Here is a 21,126-nt window from a genome sequence, read left to right on the forward strand (position 1 = left end):
TGGCAATTTTGCACATGGAGTTGCAGAGTTTGAAGACAGGAAAGGATGCTCGGTCTGAGGCATGTGCTAAAGTTTGGTGCATAAAATGTAAAGAAAAGGGCCATGCTAAGGATCACTGCCCTGTTTATCAGAACTACTTGACTGGAGGAGGGCCAATTTCATTAAAGTTAGAAAACATTTCCAGACCAAGAACGAGAGTACCATTATGGTGCGCTATCTGTTAGATAGCTGGAAAGAATGCAACTGATAATTGTCACCTCTTGCAGAACTATGTTCAGACACAACAACAATTATTTTGTACTTTCCATAAATCAGTTGGACATGATGAACGAAATTGTCGAAGCTATGAATTAATGATGGAGCAGACCCCTACATATTGGATGCTGGTAGAAAACCAGCCTCAAGATTAGGACGCAGATGCAGTGAGTGCAGGATTTCAAGGATTTGGAAGAGGAAGAGGAGGAGGGGTTGGTAGAGGTCGTGGACAAATCATATGTTATAACTATGGCGAAGCAGGACATTTTGCGCACGACTATCAAAACCCTACGCATCAATCTTGTCAATATTGCAGATAGTTTGAACATGTGATAGAAGATTTCCTAGTGCTAATTGCCAAGATGTGGGAGAAAAAGACACAAAAGCCTACACAAAACATACATATGATGAGGGAGGAGCCTCGCGAAGAGGACCATAACATTAATATCATGACACAAAGTAGTATGGCTATAGGAGAAGATAAGGGAAAGCAACCAAAAGTCGAACGATGGGTGCATAAGGCTACTGAAAAGGAAGATGGATTTGATATCAACCTGGCTAGGAAAACGTTTATAGAGGCCAAGAATAATTTTTTTGGAGCTTCTAAATCGGGGATCCAAGAGAAATCAGCTGAAAACAGTGAAATGCAGGACGTGGATCCCTCGCCACTAGCCACTTTTCTCGAACTTGTATGAAGTTGTTAAGAGATAAGAAGGAAACGAAAGGGCTCCAAGAGCTAATTAACAATTGTACAGGAAAAATTAAGATTCCTTCATAAAAACGTGTTGTAAGGAAACTAGGTAAACATAAGAAGCGGATAGGGCGTGAGATGAGGCTAACTGCGCAGATCGGGGAGTATGAAATGGATCAAGTCCTATTGGATTTGGGTTATGATGTGAACGTACTACCTAAGAAGACATGGGAGAGGATGGGGAGTTTTGTGATACAATGGTATTCTATATAGCTATGCATGGCCAATCAACAGAATATCATTCCTATTGGGCACTTGTATGGGGTAATAGTAGACATTGAAGGAGCAAGTGCTTTGGTCGATTTTGAAGTAATTGAAATAGTTGATGACAACAATCCTTACCATGCACTAATAGGAATCGATTGGGCCTTTGATATGGATGCAGTAAATAATATGAAGAAGTGAAGGATGACATTTGAGAAGAAGGCGCTTAGGGTTATTGTGCCACTGGACCCTATTGAGGGAGTGTGCTACATTGAACCAGCCCATGACTATGTGGAGGAAGATGACTTGGATCAAATATACAAGATTACTGTGCATGATGAATATTGGATCAATCCTACTACATATGGGTGAATTTCATGGGATAGAGATAGCTCATGTACCTCAAATTCTGATAAAGAGCTTGAACACTGGTAGAATAGATTGCATGAATTTTGCATGCTACATTGCAATATGATGATAAAATCATTGTGGTGCATATCAACGGAGGTAAGGAATCTTTCACATTATTATGGCTTGGAGGATGTTAGTTTATTTTAGGATACTTTTGAAATGGAGGTGTCCGAAGAGCATTGTTTCTAGGTACTCGAGTTGGAACGACATACTATGCTTTCCCGTTAGTGGGGTACGCATAAGGATAGCTTCATTGACTAGAAGGAATACAAGCGAATGATGAAGTTGTGGTTTGGATACGCTAATACCATATGACTGAAATATATAGCAAAAAGGAAGATCCGTGCCAGTATTTGGTGCGATGGACTAAAGCTTGGGGAGAAGAGCAATAACCGTAATGGGTGCATATCTTCTGTCACCCCTTAGATACCATTCCAATGAATTGGTAATTGGAAATAGAGCTACACCATGGGACGAATGAATGGGATATATTGAGGGAAGGTTTCTTGTTAACTTTCAACTTTGAGGATGGATATGAATGCATTGATGAGGTGCTCAAGGAAATTAAGGTCGCTATCTTTAAAACACATAAAGAGTCGATAGAATGGGTTCAACTGGACTGGAATACACAATTGCGCTATGCATTGGAATGCTACAATGTGACTGCAGAAGAAGAAGAAGAGGATCCATAGAAGATCAACATTACAAATATCGAAGGAAAACACAAGGTTGAAGGACCCAAAGCAGTGAACGTTGATATAATAAAACCATTGAAGACTAGGAAATTAAGAATTCAGTTTGATGCGCAGCCGAAGTTTGAAAATATAGGTGATTATTGGGACGAGGATACAGTTGATAAAGTGGTGGAAGTATTGCACGAATACCAGGGCTTGTTTCCAACCAAGTTCTCGAACTTGACAGGAATAGTAGGGGATTTGGGAGTAATGAAGATCACCTTAAAGCCTAATGCAAAGCCCATAAAACAAAGACCTTACCGCCTAAATCCTAAGTATAAGGAGAAGGTGTGCAAAGAGATTGACAAAATGCTGGAAGCTAGAATCATAGAGACAGTAGAAGATTCTGATTGGGTAAGCCATATGGTTGTTTGGGAAAAGAAGTAGCAAGGTGAAACTAGGATATGCGTGGATCTAAGTGTTTGGTCAATTTAGTGTCCTAAATTTCTCTACATAAATTATCAATCTAGGTATTGTAAACTAATGAAGTGTAGTGCACCATATGTGATAGATGACCCTTCTTACCTCACTGTTTTTGAGTTTCATGTTGTTTCGGGGGTTTGATCTTTTAATTCCTAATGTTCTGTAGTGTACAAAATCTTAAACCTACTGCTGCTAAGAATCTAGAGAAATTAAATGAGAGATAAAAGTGCTTTAAGCCAAATTTGGAAGTAATGTTTTAACCAATAAAATGAAAATAGAGTTTCTCTTCTTGCTATTATGATTGTTTCCAAAAAAAGGACTTAAGACTATTATCCAATTAATTACAAAACCAAAGCTTAAATGAAATATTAAAACTGAAAATGAGATTGCAGTTATCTATGATGAACCAAAAATGAAATACTGAAAATGAGATTACAACTATTGTCTAGACTATTGCAGAATTAAAACTTGATGAAAAACTGAAAATGGAATTTCAACAAAACTAAATGAAAAACTATGACTGAAAATGAAATTGCAACTAGTCTACTATAACAACTATATGAAGTTTTTTGTCACTCTGCTACACAATTTTGGGAGAATAACCTCCTTGTGCTAGAATTTTGAGGGATTCAATACCTCATTGTTCTAAAACTAAAAATGAAATTGCAACAAAATTAAATGAAAGACTAAGACTGAAAGTGAAATTGCAACTAATCTACTATGGAAATTAAGTGAAGTGCTTTGTCACTCTGCTACACAATTTTCAGAGAACAACCTCCTTGTGATAGCATTTTTAGGAACTCCATACTTCACTATTCTAAGAAAAAGTAAACATAAAAATGCAGAGAAAGACTCTTTCATAAATGAAATATTTCACCACTTAGTTTTAAGATGAACCATCAACTGAAAGGGCTTTTGGAAACATTCACTTACAACATGAGTTACTAAACTAACAATAAAATGGCATTGGAAAATCTAAAAAACTAATGAACAACAAATGAAATGAGTTACTCTATGCTACTAATATCAACTTCAAGCTACTAATAAGAAACTAGAAAGTAGTGAAACAAAGGAACTATTCTGTGCTGAGATAAACCTATTCTGAGTTAGTAAGAAGATGACACAAGCTGCAATATGAACAAAGTTAGAAAATGGTTATAAAGATCATGGAAAAACATAGTGAATTTACAATTTAACTATGAAAGACAAAACAGAAATAAAATGTAACCTTGACCAACGCAGGTACCCTCTGCAAAGGTCTCGGATTATAAGCACTTAATCAACACTCCAACAATGCTTCAAGTATCCATGAAACAAAGTCTTTATATTAAAATAGAGAATGAGTTCTTCAAACTATAAAGCGGAAATCTGAACTTAATACATAAGCAAAAACTGAACTTGTTCTTTGTTCTTCACAAATGTATTTATAGAGAAATATACAACTGTTTTAAAGAGAGAAATAAGCTACAGCAAAACACGTAGGCAGGAAAGTATGCGGAATTCTTGTCCTTGGTTGCTTGAAAACATAAATCTTATGGTAATGGTTGTTGGATTCTGTTTTCATAGGTGGCAGATGAAGTTCGTCACCTCAGGAAACTGCTTCGGATCCCATCACTGAGAAATGTGTGCAAAACAGAGTCTTGTTTGCCATAGGTTTCTATGTTTGACTTCCCTTTGTCCGGAGTCTTCCTCATCGATCTAGGCTAGATGAATAGGATATGATCCATGCGCTACTATTTTCCAAGCTACCCACGTAGTCCTTTCCCCTCTTGACACCTGGAACCTACAAAAGCATGGAAGTAGCTGTGGAACAGCCGATTAGCTGCAGAATGTGGCTGCGTTCCATAGCTAAGAGACAAAAACTTATTCAAATAGAAAACATAAATGTATAACCTGTAAATTGCTGAAATATACTCCTTGAGGTAATGTGTAATGGTTTTTGCTGATAAGGATGCATTTTTCATGGAAAAACAAAGAAGGAAGGATAAGAAAAGCTTCTAAGGGAAAGGCAGTTTTGGAACTCAACATACCCCCACTGCAAGACTCTTGCATGTCCCCATGCAATCAAAATTATGAAATCCCTCCTCCTATTGCATTTGTTCTAAGACTTTAGCTAAAACATCCAACCTCTTCTTGCTTTTATTTGCACCAATTGCCATCCTAGGCTTCCTCATGAGAAATCTGAACTTGAGGTTAATAAGTGCCCCGTTTAGCTTCTTGTTCTTCCTTTTTAGTTTTTTGTTCTTCTTGTGCCACAAACCCAAGTGAAGCATAGTGTTATCATGGATAATCTTATCCAACTTATTCTGTTCTTTTAAGGCTTCATTTTCTCTTTAGATATGCCTATTTAGAACTTCTAGCTCATAGATTTCCTGTTTAAGTGAGCTAGTTAAAGTTTCTTGTGATGTGGCAGGCTTCTTAGGAAAATATGAAGTCCCTGGGTCCACTGATGTACTCTTTTTCTCCAATGACTATAGATAGTCATAAATCTGTTGTTGGATTGAATCAATGCCTGGATAGGCTCTTCTTGTGTTGCTTTCAAAGTTTTGTGGAGGAGATTTTTGTGGGCTTTGCTCGTATGAAATATTGTTATGGGACTGAGTTGGAGTTTCTTCCCCCAAATCTATGAAATGGGTCTCTTTTTATTTTGCCTTCTTCACTTTTCCCTTGAGCCTAGAACTCCTTCTCAAGCTTTGGGATCCTATGATCTCTTCCTTTGTAACCTGTTTTCTCTTCCCTTTCTTTTTATCTTTCTTGACCTGTTCTCTAATTTTGATAAGTCTCTTAGAAATTAGTTGTTCATCCTCCTTAGATGATGAAGGTTCAGGAATATTCTTGTGGATTTTCTCAACCTTTTCCTTCATTTTTCTCCTTTGCTATGTCTGCTTTCTGATCTCTATTAATGTTTCAGACATGGGCTCTTCTTCACTGTTTTTCTGTACTGAAGTTTCAGGGGTGTTTTGAATGGTGAGACTAGTCTTCCTTCTCCTACTTCTTTTTATGGGACTTCCCTCAGACAATTATGGAGCATCTTGAAAGAAGTTTCTCACCAAAAATTCCTCCCATGTGTGTCCCCTACACTTCTTAAGTGAAATTCAACTAAAAATTTTACTAGCCCATGGTGATAAAGAGTGGTTTTTATTGCTTCAATTTTCTTCTGAACATTAGTGGCCATTCTTCCCACGCTATTCAACAGGAAAAATGGAAGATAGGGTTCCATCTTCAAGAGAATTCATTAACAGTCATATGTGATATACATACATGGAACCAAACCTCCCTTCGCATGTACTAAACTTTTGCAAAATTAATAACATGCTACCCCATTTTCTTTTAAGTGCAGAGATTGGAATCCCTTTTCTAAAAACTAAAGTGTCCATACCTAGATTTTTGAGAATGACCTTCCAGGATTCATCATGGAATTCTTTGTTCTTGAACCACCTCTCTCCTAGCCTTGGTAGTTCGGTTGCTTCAACAATAAAAGACTCGGTCACTGCAAATTTTATGTCACCTATTTCCAGGTCCATTCCATCAAACAATCTGGAAAAGGTTTGGTGATTTCTTTATGGTAACCATTGAATTTTTCAATGAAACTCAACCAACTAGCCTTTTGCAACTTTCTTTTCAGCTGAGGATAACCCTCCATCTACTTCACCCCTATAGGTTCAATTCTGACGATGAGCCCCATCACCTCTGTTCTATGATACTTTTCAAAATTTCCTTCACTATCTGAGAAATGCAGTGACTATGTAAAGAGGACTGTGTATACGACAGTGAAACAATTGGTATATAGAAACAAAAATAACTATGGATATGGGGATGGTATGACAGAATATATGGAAGTAAAATGACTATGAGTATGAGATAAAACGACTATACATATAGGGTATACGAAAATAGAGTAGCTGTATGCATAAAATGTGTGGAAACAGAGTGTGCACAAGGTATATGAAAAAAGAGTGGCAAAATGCATAAACTGCATAAAAAATAGAGCCACTATTATACATAAAGAATTCAAAAACAGAGTGACTGTATGCACAAGGTAACAGAGTGTTTGTATGCATAAAGAGGTTGTGGAAGTATAATAGAAAAACTTGGTGTAATAAATGAACAATTAGGGTTTTGAAGAGTCATATTCAAATAGGTTATGTCATGAATCTAACCATTTAACAGGTGTGTTGGAGAAGTCTGGTTAAGTACTAGTCATTGAGTTTAAAACGGAGATTGCATCATTAGACCGTTTGGCATTAAAGACGAAAAGTGTGGCGAAATCATCATGGCAGTCAAATCTCATAATGATAAATCAAGAAGTCATGTGATTATAAAAGTTATACCAACTTATGTTTTTGTATTGCTTTTTGAAAATAAGTTTTTGTTTTTACCTTTAGAACCATACCTTTCCACTTGCTAATCTCTTGTTGTTTGCTTCCACATGTGCGTAGATGTAATTGGTCTTCAAAGTTGTTCTCTCTTCAATTACCTGCATATGAGATATTATTATGAATTGGCCTCTTTGTGCTTGGACTGATGATCAAACTGTTGTTGGAAAATCAGATTGGCTGCAGAACATGATTAGTTACAGAACGAGAACAGCTGCAGAATGTAAAACAGAGAGTAAAATATGACTTTTGAATGAATGAAATGGAGATGGATATGTGAGTGAAAACATGACAAGATGATAAATGAAAAATGAAGATGGAAGAAGTGCTGGAGAGGAAAAATTTATTGGTGAAATATGGTAGTGGAGTGAAGTGAAACTTTGCAAAAGTAAAACAAAGTGAAATGAGATAAAACAATGAATTTTGCAGAATGAAAAGTGAGTCACCATTTTTTTTTCAGAAAAGGAAATGGAAAATATAGGGTGTCAGAAGCTTCTGATTTTCACCCTGTATTTTCTATATAATCATGCCAATCAGTGATTGGTTTTCAACCTTATACAATTTTTTCTTTTTTAGATAGGAAAAACAAAGACTAAGTTGGTGGAGAAGAAAGATTCTTCTTTACCAACTTCATTTCAAAATTGTTCTGAAAGATCTTGATGAACTCCTCCTTTGAGATTGGTTTTTGATAAATTTTCAATCGATGACGATTCACAAGGAGAGGAGTTTGACTTTCATCTATTATTCTGATCCTTACCGCTCCATTACTGAAATTTGTTTCAATCTCATATGGTCCAAGCCAATGAGTTTGAAACTTCCCCTAAAAATATTTAAATTTTGAATCAAATAGCAGTGCCCAATCTCCTTGAAACTTCTTTTCCTTGATTTACTTGTCATGCCACTTAGCCCTCTGTTGTTGAACTAGAATAGTCCTTTGAATAGCCTCTTGTCTGATTTCATCAAGTTCATTCAATTGCTTCAGTCTATGCTTTTGAGCTTTTGATAAATCCATCCCCAACTGGACTGCCATCTTGAAAGTTTTGACTTGGAAATCTATGGGGAACAGGACTTGTTTCCCATAAACAAGTTGATAGGGTGTATGTCTAGTTGTGTTACTCCATGTAGTTCTATAGGCCCATAAGGCTTTAGGAAGCCTTTATGCCCAATCTCTTCTATGTAGATGTACAACCTTGGTGAGGATTCCTTCAATCACTTTATTTGTAGACTCCACTTGACCATTTGCTTGTGGATGATAGGGAGTGGATTTCCTATGCCTGATCTTGTACTCCTCCATAAGCTTCTCCATCATGTTGGATGTGAATTGAGATCCTTCATCTGTCAAAATTTCTCTTGGAACACCAAAGTGAGTAAAAATATCCTCAAAAAGAAAACTAACTACAGATTTTTCATTAGCAAAAAGTAATGCTTTGGCTTCTACCCATTTGGTGACATAATTAGTGCATACCAATATATACTTTTTCTACTTGGATGGAGGATTAATAGGTCCAATAAAGTCTAAATCCCATTTTTCAAAGGGTTCGATAAGTACCTGAGGTTGTAATGGCATTTCATTTGAGGGAGCAGGTTTCCTTACCCTTTGGCAGCTGTCGCACCTTCTGACATATTCTTTAGCATCTTTGAAGATGGATGGCCAATAATATCCTAAAGAAAGGATTTTACAGGCTGTCATCTTGTCAACAAAGTGTCCAACATACGGCTCATCATGACATGCTTTGAGAATATCAAGCATTTCATCTTCCCTCACACACCTTCTGATCATAAGATCTAGCCCTGTTTTATACAATTCATTAGTGATCCATGAATATCTTGCACTATCTTGAATAATATTTCTTTTCTCTCTAGGAAATAAATGTGAAGGTAACTTCCCTGTAACAAAGTAGTTAGCAACATCTGCAAACCAAGGAGTTGGAGTAGTTACTGCAAAGAGATATTCATCAGGAAACTTATCTTCAACTGGAGAGTCTTCTTTGATACTCTGAATCCTGGACAAGAAATCAGCAACTGTGTTTTGTTTTCCGGATCTATCTAGCACAGTAATGTTGAATTATTGCAAATGTAAAAGCCATCTTGTAACTCTGCCATTAGTAATAGGTTTATTCATCAAATATCTAATTGCAGAATGATCTGTATGAACTAAGGTTTCATAGTCTGTTATATAGTGTCTAAACTTGTTAATTGCATGAACAACAACTAAGAATTCTTTTTCAATCACAGTATAATTCAACTCAGTGGAAGTCAAATTTTTACTTGTATAGTAAATGGAATAAGAAATCAAATCTTTTTGTCCCAATACAGCTCCCAGAGCTGTATCTGAAGCATCTGTAGAAATATGGAAAGGAAGTTTCCAATTTGGTCCTCTTAAGATAGGTGCTTCAGATATTTTTTCTTTCAAGGTTTCAAATGCTAGTTGGAAATCAGGATTTGACTTGAATTCACAATCTTTTGTAAGCAATTTGAAGAGTGGAGATGCTATTTTAGTGAATTTTTCTATAAATCTTCTATAGTATCCTGTAAATCCTAGAAAACTTCTAACATCCCTTTGGAAATTTGAAATTGATAACTTAGAGATGACTTCAACTTTAGATTTGTAAACTTTAATCCCATCTCCTGAAATATGATGTCCTAAAACGATACCTTCTGTAAACATCATAAAGCATTTTTCATGGCTTAGTGAAAGGTTTGTTTCTTTACATCTTTTAAGGAATTTTTCCAAATTTTCCAAAGCTTCTTCAAATGTGTTACCATAGACTGTAAAATCATCCATATATACCTCTACACAATCATGTATTAGATTAGAAAAAAATCCTAGTACTGCTCTTTGGAATGTTGCAGGTGCATTACATAACCCAAAAGGAAGCACTCGGTAGGTAAAAGTTCCCCATGGACAAATAAATGTGGTTTCATCCTGATCCTCAGGTGCTACTTGAATTTGATTATAACCACTAAAACCATCCAAGAATGAGAAATACTTTTTACCTGCTAATGTATCTAACACTTGATCTATAAAGGGAAAAGGAAAATGATCTTTCAAGGATTCTTTATTCAATTCTCGGTAATTAATGCATACCCTCCATTTACCATTCTTTTTAGGCACAATTACCAAAGGAGAAACCCATTGGCTATCTGAAATTGGGTAAATGAAGTTTACATTGAGTAATTTTTGGAGCTCTTCTTTCACAATCTCCCTAAGATTTGGATTCATTCTTCTTTGAGGTTGTCTGATTGGTCTACTATTTTCCTCAATATAGATATGATGGATACAAGTCTTAGTATCAATACCTTTCATGTCGGTATATTCCCATGCAAATGCAGTAGAATGTTTTTGTAATATTTTGGTTAGCTCTTCCCGTTGTAGTCTCTCCAAGTTTTTGTTTATGTTCAATGTCCTACCTGGAAAATTTTCAATTGTAGAGCTACCAAACTCTTCCATAGAATAGAGAGACATCTGCCTAGATGACAAGTATTCAACATTAGATTTTTCTTGGAATTGTGCATGATCATACTCTGAAGATGTTTCAAAATTTTCCATTGTGTTCAAAATTTGACTATCTTCACTAATTTCTGACATAGTAAAGAGAGGTTGAATATCATCTTCTTCATCGATCCATTCCTTGTCATCTATTTCTGTGATTGCTTTTGCTAGAGGATACAAAGTAAATTTCTTTGTTGAATTACCATTAGAAATATACATGTCACCAGATCTACAACTAATAAAAGCATCAGCTGTGGCCAGCCAAGGTCTTCCTAATATGAGTGGGTGTCCTCCTAGATTATTCTTGGGAGTTAAAATCATGAAATCAATAGGATATTCCCAAGAATCTAAGGAGACTAAAATATCTTCTAGCACACCATCTGGTTTGATTACTAATCTATTTGTAAGTTGCATTAAGGTAGGTGTGTAAAGAAGATTAGGAAGTTTAAGTTGCTCCATAGTTTGTCTACTCATAATGTTTATTGATGCCCCTAAGTCAATCAATGTATTTGGAATTTCAATTCCATTTATATGTGTCTTGACAATTGCACTTCCCGGATCCACATATTTCTGCATGGCAATATTTCCCATCATGACGTTTGCTATCTTTCCTACCAGGTGAATTCCTTTTGTTTCTCTTGGTTTTCTTCCTAGTCTTTTGATGCTCAACTCCTTTATTGTCTTGGCTAGAATTGGAATTTCTCTAATGGCTTGTAATAAAGGAATTTTGATACAAAAATTCTTCAATTCATCTAGAAAATCATAATTGGGCAACAAGACCCGTTTTTCTACTCTATCAATTTGTAATCTCTCAGGAAAAGGATGCGTAGAAGTAGATGCTATTTGCTCAATGATAGGAGTTGTGCTTATTGATTCTTTTTGTTTCTCTTTTTCACTATTTTGGTTTTGGAGGGATGTCCCCTCAAAACTTTTATTGATTTTTAGAGAGTCTTCCTCAAAGTTATCTTGTTCTTGAATGACTATAGAAGGTTTTTCCTTTTCTAATATCTTACCAAGTCTAAGTTGAACATCATTAAGATCAAGAGGAGTAATCATGTAAGTTGGAAATTTTTGTCCTTCTACCATGTAAGCATTCTGAGGGTTTTTATTATTGGTGTTTGGCAATGGTTGGGAAGGTAACTGATTTGGTTTTTGTTGAAATGGAAGCAAGAGTTGAGGATTTTGACTTTGTTGTAGAGGTTGTTGTGGAAATGGCAATGAAAGTTGAGGGTTTTGATTTGGAAGTTCTGGTTGCTGATTTTGCTGCTGATTTTGTGGGGGAGGATAGCTCTGATAAGATGGAGGATATTGATAATATTGAGCAAATCTTCCATAAGGATTTTGTACCCCTTGTGCCCACGGTTGAGATTGATACTGAGATTGAGGTTGAGGCCAAGGTTGCTGCCAAGAATTCCAGTTTGGTGGGGGCTGAAAATACATTGGATTGTTAAATCCTTGATTTTGTGGCCCTTTCCAAGGTCTTCTTGCAACAAAACAAAGAGGTTATGCAGGATTTAGGACTATTTCCTCTTGAAAAACAACCTTAATACTTGGAATTGAGGGCCAACTCTTGGTCTTATGACTTTTTGAACAAATCATACAAGTTTCTACAATTTTTTCATCTAAAGGGCATTCCCTTAGAGCATGTCTCTTTCTGCATTTTGGACAAAAGATGGCTAAAGCATCAGCCTTTGTTTTCTGCTTGTTTTGAATTTTAAGGGTGTCTAGTTGCTCACTAAGGCTCCCCAAAATGTCAATTTTAAACTCATCAAGCATATTTCCAATTTCTGCCCTACTTGCAGATTCGGTTGCAGATTTGTTTGCTCTAACAAGAGAAGGATCTCTCGGCACTTTCTCAGTTTTATATTTCCCGCTTGAGAGATGAACACATAGTTCTGCTATGTCAGTCAATGGAAGTTGAGATATATCTTCCTTCCCCATCATGTTAAGGATATCTATCTATTCATCCCTAATGGCCCTTAAAAAAAGAGCTTTCAAAGTTTCTTCATCTAAATTGTTCACTTTTTCTCTTTTCAAATTATAGTTAAATCTCTCAAGCAAATCCTCTAAGTTTTCATCTTCTTTTTGCATCATTTTGAACACCTCATATTTATGATTGGTAGGCATACAATAATCCGAGTATCTATCCAAAAATCCTTGTTTCATGTCATTCCAAGTTCTAATGGATTGAGTGACTAACCCCATAAACCATTTCAAAGAGGCCCCTTTTAATGTTAAAGGGAACAATTTGAGTTTTGAGAGTCTTCTAGATAGTCATAAGTTCTGCACAAGACTTCAAACTCAGACAAAAATGTTTCAGGATCCTCACTTCTTAACCCATAAAAGTTTGGGAGGACAGATGGTGAAATGTTTCTCATTGTGGTATGTGTTTCCTCATCCACTATAGGGAATCTGAATGAGTTATCTACTTCCCTATTTCCTCTACCTCCTCCATTATTACCTCTACCTCCTCCATTGTTTCCTCTACCTCTCCCTCTACCCCCTCCTCCAAATAGTGAGAATTATCCATCTTGTTCTTCTTATGCCATTATAGTTTCTTCAGAGTCAGTATAGGGCTCAACCTGCAAGGTTATTCCCTCTTCCTCTGGTTCTTCTATCAATGGACTATGAGAGGGAGTTCCTACTTTTTCTCCCTCACCGAGTACTCCTAGTTCTTCAACTACAATAGGTTCCCCTGTGGAGGTGAAAAAGGTCTTCTCTCCTAGGACTATTTTGGTGGATGATGTAGGAGAATCTTCTAATTGAGTTTTTTCCCCTTGAATAGCAGGAATCCTATGGCTGGGAGTATGAGTCTGGGATGGAGGTGTGCCTTTTCTAATTCTTGGTGGAGTAGGTGGAGTTGTGGGAATTGAACTTCTGCCCCTAGCTATAAATCTACCGCTAGAATCTCTTTCTATATGCATGTCATTGTTTTGTTGTTGTTGTTTTTTTTTTTTAATGAATGTAAGAGATAAGGCTACCTAGTTACACTTCCCCGACAATGGTGCCAAAATGTTTGGTCAATTTAGTGTCCTAAAATTCTCTACATAAATTATCAATCTAGGTATCATAAACTGATGAAGTGCAGTGCACTATATGTGCTAGATGGCCCTTTTTACCTCACTATTTTTGAGTTTTATGTTGTTTTGGGGGTTTGATCTTTTAATTCCTAATGTTCTACAGTGTACAAAATCTTAAATCTACTACTACTAAGAATCTTGAGAAATGAAATGAGAGCTAAAAGTGCTTTAAGCCAAATTTGGAAGTAAAGTTTTAACCAAGAAAATTAAAACAGAGTTTCTCTTCTTGCTATTATGATTGTTTCCAAAAAAAGGACTTAAGACTATTATCCAATTAATTACAAAACCAAAGCTTAAATGAGATATTAAAACTGAAAATGAGATTGCAGCTATCTATGATGAACCAAAAATGAAATACTGAAAATGAGATTAAAACTATTGTCTAGACTATTGCAGAATTAAAACTTGATGAAAAACTGAAAATGGAATTTCAACAAAACTAAATGAAAAACTATGACCGAAAATGAAATTGCAACTAGTCTACTATAACAAATAAATGAAGTGTTTTGTCACTCTGCTACACAATTTTGGGAGAACAACCTCCTTGTGATAACATTTTGAGGGATTCAATACTTCATTGTTCTAAAACTAAAAATGAAATTGCAACAAAAGTAAATGAAAGACTAAGACTGAAAGTGAAATTGAAACTAATCTACTATGGAAACTAAGTGAAGTGCTTTGTCAGTCTGGTACACATTTTTAGGAGAAAAACCTCCTTGTGATAGCATTTTGAGGAACTCCATACTTCACTGTTCTAAGAAAAAGTAAACATAAAAATGCAGAGAAAGACTCATTCATAAATGAAATATTTCACCACTTAGTTTTAAGATGAACCATCAACTGAAAGGGCTTTTGGAAACATTCACTTACAACATGAGTTACTAAGCTAACAATAAAATAGCATTGAAAAATCTAAAAACTAATGAACAACAAATGAAATGAGTTACTCTATGCTACTAACATCAACTTCAAGCTACTGATAAGAAACTAGAAAGTAGTGAAACAGAGGAACTATTATGTGCTAAGATAAAATAATTTTGCGTTAGTAAGAAGATGACACAAGCTGCATTATGAACGAAGTTAGAAAATGGTTATAAACATCATGGAAAAACACAGTGAATTTACAATTTAACTATGAAAGACAAAATAGAAATTAAATGTAACCTTGACCAACACAGGGGCCATTTGCAAAGGTCTCGGATTATAAGCACTTAATCAACACTCCAAAAATGCTTCAGGTATCCATGAAACACAGTCTTTATATTAAAACAGAGGATGAGTTCTTCAAACTAAAGAATGGAAATATGAACTTAATACATAAGCAAAAAATAAACTTGTTATGCATTCTTCACACAGGTATTTATAGAGAAATATACAACTATTTTAAAGAGAGAAATAAGCTGCAGCAAAACACGTAGGCAAGCAAGTATGCAGAATTCTTGTCCTTGGTTGCTTGAAAACATAAATCTTATGGTAGTGGCTGTTGGATTCCATTTGCGTAGGTGGCATATGAAGTCCGTGGCCTCAGGACACTGCTTCGGATCCCATAACTGAGAAACGTGTGCAAAATAGTGTCCTGTTTGCCATAAGTTTCTATGTTTGACTTCCCTTTGACCGGAGTCTTCTTCATCGATCTAGGCTAGAAGAATAGGATACGATCCATGCCCTATTGTTTTCCAAGCTGCCCACGTAGTCCTTTTCCCCTCTTGACACCTAGAACCTACAAAAGCGTGGAAGTAGCTGTGGAACAATCAATTAGCTACAGAATGTGGCTGTGTTCTGTAGCTAAAAGATAAAAACTTATTCAAATAGCAAACATAAAAGTATAACCTGTAAATCACTGAAACATACTCCTTGAGGCAAATTGTAATGGTTTTTGATGATAAGGATGCACTTTTCATGGAAAAACAAAGGAAGGATGAGAAAAGTTGCTAAGGGAAAGGTAGTTTTGGAACTCAACACTAAGAAAGCTTAACGATGCATGCATCCATGACCCATTTCCAACTCCATTTATGAATGAGGTTTTGGAGAATGTTGGAGGGTGGGAAGCTTATTTGTTCACTGATGGATTCTCAGGGTACCATTATATTAAGATCATGCCAGAAGATTGCAGCAGGTTGACCTTCGCGACAGAGTAGGGATGATTCCAGTACATAGTAATGTCATTCGGGCTAAAGAATGCGCCTGTGATCTTCTCAAGGGTTGTAATTGCAACGTTTAAAGAGTTCATCCATAAATTTGTAGAAGTGTATTTTGATGAATATATTGTGTTTGGATTGGTAAAGCGCTACGTTGCAATTATGCGCCTTATGTTGAATTGTTAAAATTGGAAACCAAGGAAAAAATTCATGTGGGTCATATTATTCATGGCTGATAATATTTTTATTAGATTCCTCTCGTCGAGAGGTGTAGGATTGATATAAATATCATCTGATTCCAATAAGTATTCATGGAGATATGAATTTATTTTGATTATGGAATTATTATCAAGCCAACCTACAACTCATGTAGGCTCAGAAGCCCAACAATCGCATCTATTCACCCACCAACGTTGTGTATAAATATAAGAGGAATTTTCCTCATTTGGACTCACTCATCTCATCACATCTCTCTCTCTCTCTACTACGCAGAAATGAGTCTCTTCTCTACTGCGCTGAAATGGGTCTCTCTCTCACACATGTGAAGCCGGAAGCTGTTGAATTTGAAGCTGCAACTTCAGAAGTAAAGATTGAATTGCATGGCCTAGAAGATCTCCTCTTTGGAACTATGATGTAGGTTCATCTGAACCTCCTCTAAAAGCTGCAACTTTTGGTGGTGGAATGAAGTCAATCCGACGAACGGTTTGCAAGATATCGACTACCCTAGTTTGAAGCCGGAAACTGCTGAAACTGAAGCCGCAACTGCAGAAGTAAATATTGACCTACGTGGCCTAGAAGATCTCCTCATCTGAACTATGTTGTAGGTTCATCTGAACCTCCTCTGGAAGCCGAAACTTTTGGTGGTGGAATGAAGTCAATCCGATGGTCTGTTTGTGAGATATCGTCTGCCCTAGTTTGATAATGAAGCCGCTAATGCTAATGTTGCTGATCTAGGGTTTGCTACTGCTGATATGAATCAGATTTATTGTACTATTTCTCTCTGCTGAATTATTTAAGATAAAAGAATATTTGATCAAAGGGTTTCCCCACACATTGTGGGGTTTGTCCCTGGCTAGCCGCCACATCTTGTGTCTCTTGTCTTGGCTTGTTTTCTGTCGATCGTTTAATGTTCTATCTGCACTTTACTTTATGTACATGTGATTGCTAATCTATGGAATATAATAAGAAAAAGAAGTAAACTGTTATAAGCATAGAACATACCATAACTTAACATGGAATCAGAGTTGAGGTGAAGACAAAGCCCGAGCAAGAGCAAGAGCAATCACCGAAGAGAAGATTGGCAAGGCTATCCTAAAAGAACTATGGGGTCCTCAACACTCTTTCCTGCTGAAGACAAGCTCTGTGAGAAAGATGACTATCACGCATGGAAGATTTCTATCGATCTAACCCTTGAGGATCAAGGAGTGTTGGACCATGTAAGAGGCAATATTGTTGAGCCTCCATCAAATGCATCCGCTGCTGCATGGAACAAATGGAAAACCGAAGAATTCAAAATAGAAGATCATTCGGGACTCTATCGACAAGCACTTGGTGGCCTACATCTCTGAACTGGACACCTCTAAGGAAATCTATGATAGACTGGATTACCATCCGAATGGTACGTGTTCAGGACTACTCTTCTGAACTATAATGTAATTCCTGGTTTCAAGGAATTAATGGCTAGATGCATTCAAGAAGAAACAAGGGAAGAAGTGCAAGAAATGCCCATGCCTAAAGGTCCTCCTGTTGCCTTTTCTTCTCATGCTAAGAAAATAAATAATTCCGGGACTAAATCAAAAGGAAAGGTTGGACCTAAGGCTAGAAGAAAATGATGATGTTACATTTGCGATAAAGCAAGTCACTATGTATGAGATCATGAGCATCATGATGAATTAGATCATGGACATAAAGGGCAACATGAGATCATGGACATATAGGACAACATGATGATGATGCACACTAGTTTGAGCAGCATTATGATGGATAAAATCATGGACATGGGTAGCATGATGATAATCATGATTAGAGCAGCATGGTACAGTATGCAGTGGTGCAACTAGAAATCCCTCTGATGGCAATCAAAGGAATGACAAATTCAACAGCAAAGGTAAGAGGAGAGCTGGGAATCAAGGAAGAGGACAAGCATTCAAGAAGGCTAGAAATTCCAGGATGTATTAAATGCACCTGACCTCAAAAAGAACCTAGTGTCCATCTCGGCAATGGAAGACAAAGGCTACAAGGTAACTGTTATCACTAGGAACTATAGTTCATGTATATAAGAGTGTCCATAAGTTTTTATAAAGTATTGAGGTCTTGTAAATAGGTTTGTTAGTTGATGTCAATTTCAAATTTGAAATTCAAGAGTTGTGGATGAGAATTCGTGTAAAGGCAAGATCATTAGACACCCTCCATCATTGTTAGTTATGTCATGTCATGTCTTTGGTACTTGCGCAGTTTCGCAGCGCGGGTGTGATTGGTCAGTTTTGCTACGAAATAATGTTTGCGTGTTTTCGTAGCGCTCTGTTTGTCAGCGATTTCGTAGCGCATCCTCTTAAATTTGAACTGCCCGCGCTACGAAATCGGAGTTTCAGGGTTTTTTGCAGCGTTTTTCTCTGAATGTCTAATCCGAGAGTAGTGAGTCACAAATCTGGTTATGATTGTCTTTTCACACCCTTTCTATGTCATGATTAGCCATTATTTTGCCATAAGGTCCGAAGTCATATAGTTGTGTGTCAGTTTGTAGGACGTTATAGGGGGTGGTCATTCCATAATGAGTTCTTCATATCATATGAATGTTTTTGCTCTATGAAAAGCCTGAGCTTTGTTTTAAACGGACTACTGCAAGCGAGCCTGCTCTCTACAGCTAAAGATTGTTTTCGTGCTGCAAAACACCGTCATTCCCTTGTGTAAAAATACTTAAAGAAGCATGGAAAGAAAGGAACACCGTTCGGGTAAATGTGTGAGAACAGAGCCGGAGGGGTTAGATGTAACTCTCGGAAATGAGGAGGTAGCAAAGGCATTTCGAAGTGCTGGTTGTTGGCGATTTTGTGAAAAATTAAAGGGTGGACATGCAGAAGTGACCAAGGCATTTGCATTGAACTTCACTGGACTGAATTCGAAGGTGGCCATGTTGGAGTTTCCGGTGTCCCCTGAAGTCATTTCTACTGTCACAGAAATCCCGAGGGGTGGCCAAGAGTGGTTCAAGAATTTCAAGTTTGACATGGGTCCGTGTAAAGAGTTCTTGAAGGCACCTTATGTAGATGAAGATCTCACTAAAGCTGTCCCAAGGAGCTATCTAAAGGAGAATTATGCTATGCTATTGACATGTATCCAGAAGTACCTGACATGTGAGGGTAGGTACAACAAAGTCTACTCATACCACTTCAAGCTGCTGTTACACTTCACTGCCTACATAAAATTGGTAAAGACTGGGATTCATTTGTGTTTATGGCCGGTTTCCCAAGTAAAACGGGCCTCACTCCATTACCTGTAAGAGAAAGAGAAGAAAGGAGTGAGGAAACTACTTTGGCTGAAATTAGGAGAGAAATAACAGACCATAAGAAGCCCAAAGCTAAAACAAAGAAATCAGAGAGGTCTGTAACAGTTAAAGAAACACCTGAAGCATCAATGAAGAAAACTCCTAAGCCAGCAGTTAAAGAAACACCTGAAGCATCAGTAGATAAAACTTCAAAATCATCTAGAGTATCTGAAAAGGAAACCTCTAAGTCATCTCCCAAGGAAACACCTCAGTCATCAAAACAAAAGACTCACAAAAGAAAAGATGAAACTAAATCCAGTGAAGTTGAAAGGGTTTCAAGGGTGAGAACTAGAGGCCAGCTAAGCAAAGAAAAAGGAAAGTCAGCCCCTGTAGAAGAAAGTCCTATTTCAAAGGGTAGTTTAAATGACTTACTTGAAGCCATTGAATTAGAGCAAGATCATCCAATCCAAATTGAACCACTTGAACTTGAGCAAGATCAATTGGTATCACCAATGCATATTGATCTAACACAATCCTCACCTGAAAGTTCTAAGAAGTCAAAGGCTTCTAAAAGATTAAAGTTTGAAGAACCAAGTGAAGAGTATGCCTTTAAACCACGCAGACCAATGACTAGAAGGCAAATGAAAGAAGTGGAAAAAGCTCAGAAAGAGAAAGCACCTTCAGAGATGCCTAGGACAGAGGCACTTGAAGTCTTCTCTGAAATAGTCCAAGCAGCTAAAAACAAGAACAAGGATAATAAGGTTGTTATCAGTCAAAGTGGAAATGTGATTGCCATTAAGAAACAAGCTGAAGCAAGTAAGGAAATACCTCAGGTTCAAAATGTTTTTAAAGAAAAGGCAGTAAGATATACAAGCTATAAGAAAGCTGTAATGAAAGGTAAAACAAGTTTGATCAGTCAAGCTAGCTCAGTATCTGATGCCTATGTATGGACAGTGCCAGCTCTGAAGCAGGCGAAGACTATGAAACAAATAAATGCAGGTCTAAGAGCAGAGAACAAGAAGTTGAAGGAAGAAGTCATCAGCCTGAAAGAGAAGCTAGACAAACTAGCTAAATGATTCAAGAAGGGATGTGTTTTCCAAATTTTGATATATTTTGGCCATCGTCTTTTTAAAGCTTTTTGAGACTTTTTGATGTCTTTACACCTGTATAGAATGACTAAAGAAATCACAGACCTGAGTTATTGTTGCTTTAAGGTTCATGTATTTAATTTTGATGACCTACAGCAGTTTCGTAGCGCGCTACGAAACTGCTGTAGATGACTGGTTATGTTGAAAACTTGAGTTTGAATGCTGAGGTCAGCAAATATTTAAAGAGATGACTTAATGCCAGCATGGAGGTTATAGAAGGTCAATCAGATATTTAAAAAAGGATGCCAGGTGTAAATATTCGAAGAAAAGGTGAAGTTTTGTCTCTTATTGAAAGTTTCACTTTATGTCCGAGTTTTTAGGGTTATGATAGAGCTGCTGAGGTGTTAAGTGATACACTTGTCTAGTTATGGGATGGCCAGATCATGAGTTTTCTTCAGTCACACGGGACTATCCAAGGATTAAATGGCTTGAAACTGGATCATTAATACATGAACATCGATGGGAGGCAGCAACCGAGAATATAGGCTTCATTTTCTTATTGGTTGATGAATCATCTATGCATCAGGTATCCGGAGCTGTCCATACATTGAATCTGCTTTCAGTTTGGGTTTGGTTATTATTGTAATGCTACAGGTGGCAAGCTCCAAGAACGCAGCAAAGTATACGAGGAGAAA

The sequence above is a fragment of the Pinus tabuliformis genome, chromosome 8 (assembly GCF_031772625.1).
Source record: "Pinus tabuliformis cultivar Carrire ecotype Pingquan chromosome 8, CPIR1, whole genome shotgun sequence".
NCBI classification, from domain to species: Eukaryota; Viridiplantae; Streptophyta; class Pinopsida; order Pinales; family Pinaceae; genus Pinus; species Pinus tabuliformis.